The 10,698-nt window shown below is 35.9% G+C and overlaps 1 pseudogene; it reads left to right on the top strand.

The window, feature by feature from the left end:
* Positions 1 to 8,152: 8,152 nt before the first annotated feature.
* On the top strand, positions 8,153 to 9,424 carry LOC111749013 (olfactory receptor 14C36-like; annotated as a pseudogene).
* Positions 9,425 to 10,698: the final 1,274 nt, after the last annotated feature.

The raw sequence follows: 10,698 nt of genomic DNA, 5'->3' as shown, positions 1-10,698 counted from the left end.
AGGGAGCAGGAGACCAATGGGATACAGACCCCAAATTCTCATGAAAAGACCATACCTAATGGTATGACTGTGACTAGAGGAATCCCAGAGACAATGCTCCCCAGAACTTCTGATGGCACAGGACAGGAACCATCCCCGAAGACAAATCATCAGGCATGAAAAGGACTGGTCAGTGGGAGGGAGAGAGATGCTGATGAAGAGTGAGCTAATTAAATCAGGTGGACACTGGAGAGTGTGTTGGCAACTCTTGACTGGAGGGGGGATGGGAAGATAGAGAGAGAGGGAAGATGGCAAAATTGGCACGAAACGAGAGACTGAAAGGGCTGACTCAATAGGGGGAGAGCAAGTGGGAGAAGGGAGTAAGATGTATGTAAACCTACATGTGACAGACAGATTGGAATGGTAAATGCTCACTTGAAGCTTAATAAAAATTAATTAAAAAAAAAATTCAATCCAACCAATGATGCCGTGGAGAATATTTCTTTGAGACGTTCCAATTAGAAGAAATGGTGAAATTATTATTTCTCTGCATATATACGTACCTAAAAAATGCTTTAATAAACTGAAGAATTTCCTTTAACGTATTTACTCCTTTAAGCGTCTGCTAGTTTTGAAATATTTTTGTACAATAAACATCTAATACATTACTATCATGTTTTATGATTAAGATAATGAGGATAACTAAGTGTTCAAGACAAGAGACAAACCAGACTTTATAATCCAAAGTTTCTTGTCTTAGAAGTATGTTACTTTACCAGGTAGAAAGTCAAGTTTAAAACAGTTTGTTGGATAAATATAAAATTAGAATAATCAGTGTATGTTTCAAATGGATAATGCATTCAGCCTACAGCAGTCTGAAATTTTTTACCTAATTTAATATGGTAATAAATGTTTGTGGTGATGCTATTGCAGAAATCTTAATTCCATTTTCAGAAGCCCTCAAACACCTAAATATACAAGACAAAAAACATTGGCAGCATTTATGTTTATAGAGAGGCTGATCTATTTTCATAAAATTAAGCATATAATTCTTTTAAGCAAGTTATCAATAAATACAGTGTTTACTGATGATGAAAAACCCTGATGTGTCATGCTTGTGCAAATACAACCTCTTTTAATCTCCAGATTTTGACTAATTATCAAGAAGTTTTGTGCTTCAAGAGAAGAAATTTTTAATCACTTAAGTCTGGTATGTAGGAATGATTGATTATATGGGATAAAATGCAATTTATTAAAAACAGAGATACAACTGTTTTACATATGTAAATTAGAAAGTATTGTTCATAACATACGAATTGAATTCTATATACTGCAGATTTTCTTCATTAATCATGAATCGCACACACTGAATATCATCAGTCCATCAACCTTGTCTTTTAATCTGAACCACCAATACAGTAACTTTTTAGTCCCTAAACCAAAGGAGCAGAGATTAAAATCTCTAAATGTAAACATCTATAATCAGGACCAGGATAATGGTGATGTTGTTTAAAAAAAGCAAATCGAGGCTTCATTGAAAAGTGTTCCAGTTAAAACTTAGAAAACCCTCTCAGAATGTTGACTCTGTCAGGCAGCCTAACTGAAATGACTAAGGGGATTACATTGATAATTCTCTAAAAGCATTACTGCATACATTTCATTTTTGATAGAGAAGTATAATAAAAAAATCCTATAATCCAGTTAACTATATTTGCATGTTTAAAAATTTAAAAATGTGTATAAGTGGCAAATAATTCAGTAGGATTAAGAAAATGGAAATAAAAGCCCTTTCCTCGCTTTTCTTAATTCAATAGTGAAGAATTTCTTGGTGATTGTCCATTTTTTATATTTATATCCTTTATATATTTTCACCTATTTCAGTTTCCATCTATCTCTTTCTAGTTATTTTTTCTGTTTTATAAAAAAAGATGATTTTCCATCTTTCCTTTATATTTAGCAATGTATTCCAGAGAGCTTTTTCTAGAGATGTAAAACTCAGATACAATATAATAAAAGTGTTTTTCTTTGAAGCCCAACCTTACGAAAAAATTTTTTTCTATTTTTATGGGGTAAATGTTTGTTGGATTTTAGTTTTTCTTTCAGCAATAGATTATTACATCAAGCCTGTTTTTATGTCTATAGCAGCACTAGGTTTTAAGCTCCAGAGCTCACTCTCTCACTCAAACCAATTTTGGGGAAATCAAATCAGGGAAGAAAAATTATAAATTATTATTTGGACTGGAAAATAAATTGTTATTCTTATTTAATCAATTCAAAAGATACATACTGGGATTTTCTTTACACAAGGCAAAAGCGAAAACATTTGTTTGTTGAGGACAAGTAAAAACATGTGTCTTTACATCCATAGCAGTTTGTTGAAAAAGCATTTTCAGTTACGTGACCATCCCCAACCCTCGCAATCACATCCATCCCATCCTCTCTAATACCCATTTGAATTTTCCTCAAAAACACTTACAGCTATCTGAAGTTTTTATTTTTACTAAAATAATTAACTGTTCAGTCTTCATCTCTTTAATAAAATACAGGTTTCATGAAATTAGGGATTTTCTGTTTTATTCAAATATACACCTAGCCTTTAGCGACTCTAAGTATAAATTTGTTGCATAATCAATTAATGAGTGAATATATATGATATAAATTCATTACAAGTGTAAAGGTTATTGCCTCATTTTACAAATATAGGAAACATGTTCTGAGAGAAGTTTGTTGTTAACTGTATAGGACTGAGAAATGACAGCGATAGGACCCAAACGTTCTCTCTCTTTATTCCCCAGCCAGGGTTCTGGTAACTCATCTGTAGGAAAATGTATTTGCCTAAAATGTTAGATATATACGCTATATATGCCTAATATATGATACTTATTTTAAAGCAGATTGCAACTAGTTCATCTTCATGAAAGTTTGAAGATGTTCTTTGAAAACCGAAGAAACTATTGAATGACGCAGAAGTTCTCGGTAACTATTCGTTTGTTGAATACAGCAAGTGCGTGAAGATCACAAAAGGGGAAGCAGCTTTTTTGATACAAGAAACAGCACCTATTAAAAATGAATAGGTCTTCTGTGCTCTTTAAAAGGGGACTCAAAAATACTTTTCAGGATCACTGAGAGATTTAGAAATGACATGACATAGGACAGGACAAAGTTCCATTTTATTATACACAGGTCTCCATATGTTGGAGCGGACTCAACTACAACTAAAAACATCATATTACATGTATCCTAAAATACCTGACAGTAGTATATGCTCTAAAAAAGTGCTTCAAAACAATAATAATAGCAGTGTTTCTAAAGATAACAAAGGACAATTTAAGAAACATTTATGATGTACTGAATACTTTCCTAAGTTTGTTATACATACTGTCACCTCTAATCCTGATCACGTGCTATGAGAGAGGGATCATTCTTCCCAGATTGGTAAAGATTTGAAGGCTGAACATATGATTAAAATGCCAGTTTTACACAGTGATTGACCATTATCCTGACCCGGGTAACTGGAAATCAGAGCTCTTAATCACTACAAATTGTTATGTGTTTTCCCTTCTATTCAACCAACCTCAAAAAACTATCCAGAATATATCATCTGTCAGTTCATTTTTTAAAAATATTTAGAGAGAATATCTTGATAATTGGCGTGAAAAATCCCCCCCCCCCGCATCAAAAGCCATATAGGTAAAGAGGTAGTATTAATATTTCAGTGAAATGAAAATTTATTCATTGTTTAAAATCTTTATTTAATATCAAATACTTGGAAAGAACTTCTTTTGATGTTGGAAAGGCACAACATTGTACAAGATACAATCGTTGAGGAACTTCTAAGAAAATAAAAGACGATAAGACAAAGCAACTGCTTTTGCTGTGGTTGTCCATGAAGAATGCATATAAAAGATGTTTGATAAGTTTCCCACAGATGAGATAAGCCAAAAGATATTTGACAGATGAGAGCAGAATTTGGAAGACTTTAATTCCAAATAAATGTTTGAAGTACACTTTAATTATTATTGTGATTGCTGCTGTTGTTCTTATTGCTACTATTATTATTGTCATTCTTATTATGAGTGAGTGAGAAGAGAGTGTTGAAAAAATGACACAGGAGATCGGAAAAATACAGGTATCACAGATAAATCAAAGTGAAAGCAGGTCCGTTGGTGAGTAAATCAAAGGATAAAAGAATTAAGCAACTAGTCTAGGATAAGAATCTGGTGGCAACAACCAACAATATGATTAGTGATGTAGGTATTGGTGATGAACTTTCAGAGATTTTGTTGAAAAGGTTAAAGATAAAGGAGAGGAAAAACAAAATTAGTAACTTAAAATGAAAGAAATAAAAAGTTAAATTAGTACTGAAAGACATCATGCCCCAATTTTGTTAATGTTTTGTTTTTCAGCAAGTAGAATGACAGAGAGTTGGTAGAGTTGGAAAGCTGAAGAATAATTTGAAGAATAAGAAATTAACAGGAACTGAGAAGCAGATTTAGTGTGGGGTAATGCAGAGGGAAGGAGGTTTTGATCAGCTTGAGATATTGCAGAAAGCAAAGTTCCAAATGATTTCAATCTCGTATGTCATACTGATATAAGATAAGATAATGTTGGCATTGTTATGCATACAGTACTACTTCTAGAAAGCATATTTTGCCCAGTATTGTCTATAGCCAAATAACAATAATGTAAGACTGGGAAAACATTGAAAAGATTTTATTCCAATTATCCAACAACATTACATTATCTCCAAAGTTTCTTTAAAAAGTAACTATAGCAACATACTCTACATCCATCTTAAAAAAAACAAAAAAACAAAAAGTTGCCAACTAGCCAACTTTGACTCAGAGTGACTCCATGTGTATTAGAGTAGAACTGTGCTCCACAGGATTTTCAATGGCTGATTATTTGGAATTAGATCACCAGGCATTTCTTATGAGGCACCTTTGGGTAGATTCAAGCATTTAACCTTTTGGTTATCAACCACCATTTAACTATTTGTACCACCTAGGGATTCCTGTCTGTTAGTTTATCATACTGTGAGGACTTGCATGTTGCTGTGATGCTTGAAGCTATGCCACTGGTATTCAGATACCAGCAGGTGGTGGACCATGAGTGGACAGGTTTTCAGCTGAGCTTCCAGACTAAGACGGAATAGGAAAAGGACCCAACAGCCTACTTCTGAAAAGCATTAGCCATTGAAAACCTTATGAATGGAAGCAGAACATTGTCTGATACAGTACTGGAGGATGAGCCCCCAGGCTGGAAGGCACTCAAAAGATGACGGGGAAGAGCTGCCTCCTCAAAGTAAAGTCAACCTTAATGACGTGGATGGAGTAAAGCTATCGGGACCTTCATTTGCTGATAAAGCACAACTCAAAATGAGAACAAACAGCTGCAATCATCCATTGATAATCAGAACGTGGAATGTACGAAGTATGAATCTAGGAAAATTGGAAAATGTCAAAAATGAAAGGGAACATATAAACATCAATATCCTAGGCATTAGTGAGCTGAAATGGACTGGTATTGGCCATTTTGAATTGGACAATCATATAGCCTACTATGCTGGGGATGACAACTTGAAGAGGAATGGTGTTGCATTCATCATCTGGAAGAACATTTCAAGGTCTATCATGAAGTACAGCGCTATCAGTGATGGGACAATATCCATATGCCTACAAGGAAGACCAGTTAATACGACTATTATTCAAATATACACACCAACCACTAAGACCAAAGATGAATAAATACAAGATTTTTATCAGCTGCTGCAGTCTGGAATTGATCAAACACACAATCAGGATGCATTGATAGTCACTGGTGATTAGAATGCAAAAGTTGGAAACAAAGAAGGATCGGTAGTTGGAAAACATGGCGTAAGTGATAGAAACAATGCCAGAGATTGAATGACAGAATTTTGCAAGACCAATGGCTTCTTCATTGCTAATACCTTCTTTCACCAACATAAATAGTGACTATATGCATGGAACTCACCAGATGGAACACACAGAAATCAAATTGACTACATCTGTGGAAAGAGACGGAGAAAAGCTCAATATCATCAGTCAGAACAAGGCCAGGGGACAACTGTGGAACAGTTCATCGATTGCTCATACGCAAATTCAAGTTGAAACTGAAGAAAATCAGAGCAAGTCCATGGGAGCCAAAATATGACTGTGAGTAGATCCCACCTGATTTTAGAGACCATCTGAAGAATAGATTTGATGCACTGAACACTAATGACAGAAGACCAGACGAGTTGTGGAATGACATCAAGGACATTAAACATGAAGAAAGCAAGAGATCATTGAAAAGAAAGAAAAGACGAAGATGGATGCCAGAGGAGACTCTGAAACTTGCTTTCGAATGTCAAGCAGCTAAAGCGAAAGGGGGAAATGATGAAGTAAAAGAACTGAACAGAAGGTTTCAAAGGGCGGCTCAAGAAGACAAAGTAAAATATTATAATGACATGTGCAAAGAGCTGGAGTTAGAAAACAAAAAGGGAGGAACACGCTCCACGTTTCTCAAGCTGAAAGAACTGAAGAAAAAAATTCAAGCCTCGAGTTGCAACAGTGAAGGATTCTATGAGGAAAATATTAAAGGATGCAGGAAGCATCAAAAGAGAATGGAAGAAATACACAGAGTCATTATATCAAAAATAATTAGTTGATGTTCAACCATTTCAAGAGGTACATATGATAGGAACCAATGGTACTGAACGAACAAGTCCAAGCTGCTCTGAAGGCATTGGCAGAAAACAAGGCTCCAGGAATTGATGGAATATCAACTGAGATGTTTCAACAAATGGATGCAGCACTGGAGGTACTCACTTGTCTATGCCAAGAAATATGGAAGACAGCTCCCTGGCCAACTGACTGGAAAAGATCTGTATTTATGCCTATTCCCAAGAAAGGAGGTCCAACCAAATGGGGAAATTATTGAACAATATCATCAATATCACATGCAAGCAATATTTTGCTGAAGATCATTCAAAAACAGATGCAGCCAGAAATTCAGGCTGGTTTCAGAAGAGGACGTGGAACCAGGGATATCATTGCTGATGTCAGATGGATCCTGGCTGAAAGCAGAGAATACCAGAAGGATGTTTACCTGTCTTTTATCGACTATGCAAAGGCATTTAACTGTGTGGATCATAACAAATTATGGACAACATTGCGAAGGATGGGAATTCCAGAACACTTAATTGTGCTCATGAGGAACCTTTACATAGATCAAGAGGCAGTTGTTCAGATAGAACAAAGGGATACTGATTGGTTTAAAGTCACGAAAGGTGTGCATCAGGGTTGTGTTCTTTCACCGTACCTATTCAATCTGTATGCAGAGCAAATAATCAGAGAAGCTGGGCAATATGAAGAAGAATGGGGCATCGGGTTTGGAGGAAGGCTCATTAACAACCTGTGTTATGCAGATGACACAACCTTGCTTGCTGAAAGTGAAGAGGACTTGACGTATTTACTGATGAAGATCAAAGACCACAGTCTTCAGTATGGATTGCACCTCAACATAAAGAAAACAAAAATCCTCGCAACAGGACCAACGAGCAGCATAAACGGAGAAAAGATTGAAGTTGTCAAGGATTTCCTTTTACTTGGATCCACAATCAACAGCCATAGAAGCAGCAGTCAAGAAATCAAAAGATGTGTTGCATTGGGTAAATCTGCTGCAAAGGACCTCTTTAAAGTATTGAAAGGCAAAGATGCCACCTTAAAGACTAAGGTGCACCTGACCCAAGGCATGGTATTTTTGATCACATCATATGCATGTGAAAGCTGGACAATGAATAAGGAAGACTGAAGAATTGACACCTTTGGATTTGTGGTGTTGGCGAAGAATATTGAATATACCATGGACGGCCAAAAGAACAAACAAAATCTGTCTTGGAAGAAGTATAACCAAAATGCTCCTTAGAAGCAAGGGTAGCGAGACTGTGTCTTACATATTTTGAACATGTTGTCAGGAGGGATCAGTCCCTGGAGAAGGACATCATGCTTGGCAAAGTACAGAGTCAGCTGAAAAGAGCAAGAGCCTCAACGAGTTGGATTGTCACAGTGGCTGCAACAATGAGCTCAAGCATAACGACTGTAAAGATGGCACAGGACCGGGCAGTGTTTTGTTCTGTTGTTCACAGAGTCACTATAAGTCGGAACAGACTCGACGGCATCTAACAACAACAACAACAGGGACTCCATCTTTAACTATTTTATCATTAGAAAATTACATATTCACATGGAAATATATAAAATTATATATTAAGCATGAATATGTATTTTGTTTATGATAAAATTGTGATTTTACTTCATTCTTAAAACAGGAATAGGAATATTATGGAGGCTACTGAAGCACAAAAATAAACTTCTAAAATATTACGGATCTAAATAGGGATAAGAAATAGGAAGGGGGCAAAAGAAGAACAATTGAAAGCCATCTTCTCATAATTTAATCCTTCTTGCTTCTCTCATTGCCTCCCAGGTACGAGCCGCCTCACCAAGAGATGCTCAATTCCACCATGATGATGGAATTTCTTCTGACGGGGTTTTCCGATGTAAGGGAACTACAAGTTTTGCATGCTGTATCCTTTTCTCTGATGTATTTTGTGACTATCACTGGGAATTTTCTCATTGTTTTAGTCACCACCCTGGACAAGGGCCTACACACCCCTATGTACTTCTTCCTCAGGAACCTATCTTGGATGCTTGCTACATTTCTGTAAGGGTCTCTAATTCATGTGTCAACAACCTGCTTGACAGCAGTGCCATTTCAAAGACAGGATGTGTAGCTCAGGCCTTCCTAGTGGTTTTCTTTGTGTATCTGGAGTTGCTATTCCTCACCATCATGGCCCATGACCACTACGTGGTCATCTGCCAGCCTCTCCACTACCCTGTGATCATGAACCCTCGAGTCTGTGTCCACATGACACTGGTTTCCATCCTCAGTGGTCTGGTCTACTCAGCATTCCACACAGGCATCACTTTCAGGCTCCCTTTTTGTCAGTCTAGTTATTCATCAGTTTTTCTGTGACATTCCCTCTCTGCTGAAGCTCTCCTGCTCTGACACCTTCAACAATGAGATGATAATCCTTGCCTCTGGTCTGGGGACTGGTGGAGGCTGTTTCATTTTCATCATCAGGTCTTACCTTCACATATTTTTTACTGTGCTCAAGTTCCCAAGCAGAACTGACAGAGCAAAGGCTTTTTCCACCTGCATCCCTCATATCCTCGTGTTGTCTATCTTCCTCAGCTCACTTGTATACATATACCTAAGACCATCTGGAAACTCTGCAACCATTTAGGATGTGGTCCTTTCTGTGTTCTATTCTGTAATTGTCCCCCTCCTCAACCCCATTATCTACAGTCTCAGAAATGAACAAATAAAATGTGCCATCAGGAAAATCATGAAAAAAATATTTTAATCAGGAAATTTATAGGAAATTGCTTAGGCTCACCCTAAGTTATTGGGTGAAATTCATGTTTTCAGCAATAAATGAGGTTATAGATTAGAATTATATAGATATACTTTATATAATTGTTGACAAAGAATATTGACTGTCCCTTGGATAGCCAGAAGAATGAACAAGTCTGTCTTGGAAGAAGGACAGCCATAAGGCTCCTTGGATTTGAGGATGGTGAGACCTCATTTTACGCTCTGTGGGCATGTTATCAGGAGGTACCAGACCTTGGAGAATGAGATAAGCCTTGTTAATGTAAAGGCTGAGCAAAAAAGGAAGACCTTTGATGAGATGGATTAACACAGTGGCTGCAACAATGGCCTCAAACATAGCAAAGATTGTAAGGATGATACAGTACGAGGCAGAGTTTTTTTTCTGTTGTACATAGGGTTGCTATGAGTCGGAAGTGACTTGAAGACAGTTAACACAACGACTTTATAAAATTTGATATATAAATTCATTAACCTGTGTGGTTTATCAAAATCTTCATTTTCTGAGGATTTTTAATGATTTGAATCAATAGTTAAGCAAGAGATCTGGTGTTATGGATAAGCAAGTCTCAGCCATAAGTGTTTGGCAAGTTACAAGCTCTCACTAAATGTTTCAGTCTTAAAAAAGCTTAAAGTGTTATCCTTGCAATATATTATGTTAAACTTTATCTTTTGTATTTATCCACACTTAAAATATTAAATATAGAGTGCTGTGTCAATTTATTTTGAGATAACACATTTAGTGTTATAAAAGAAGTGAAAACAATGAGTCATTTATTCATTTACAGAATAATTATGAAAATATTTGTTCTTTCGAGGACCATAAAAATATTACTACAAGGTATGCTATGAAAAGAATGTGGGTTTAGTTGGGGAAGTGTTTGTGTATGAGGGGATCAGAAACACTTTACACTGCTTCTCTTATATGATAAGGGAAATATATAGATAAGTTATAATCAGACCAAAGTTTTGTTAAAAATAAGTACAATTTACTTCACTGAATTTTATATGTAAAAAATGTTGAAATGTAAAAAATGTTGAAATGTAAAATGTTTTTGTGTGTGTGTGTGTGTGTATATATATATGTATATATATACCAATAACAGTTTAAAAAATACTCAGGTCAAGTGGTTTGGGGATACATTTACTTGTTCATTTGCTTTAAACTTTATTTTCTAGGTTAATTAAGGGAATGCACCAATTTATATTCCCAGTTATTATCACATGCCTATCCATGTTTTTTTTTTTTTTTTTTTTTAATCC

Source organism: Loxodonta africana, chromosome 2 (assembly GCF_030014295.1).
Source record: "Loxodonta africana isolate mLoxAfr1 chromosome 2, mLoxAfr1.hap2, whole genome shotgun sequence".
NCBI classification, from domain to species: domain Eukaryota; kingdom Metazoa; phylum Chordata; class Mammalia; order Proboscidea; family Elephantidae; genus Loxodonta; species Loxodonta africana.
Note: the sequence above shows the minus strand (reverse complement) of the source record. Positions and strands in the feature narration are given on the sequence as shown.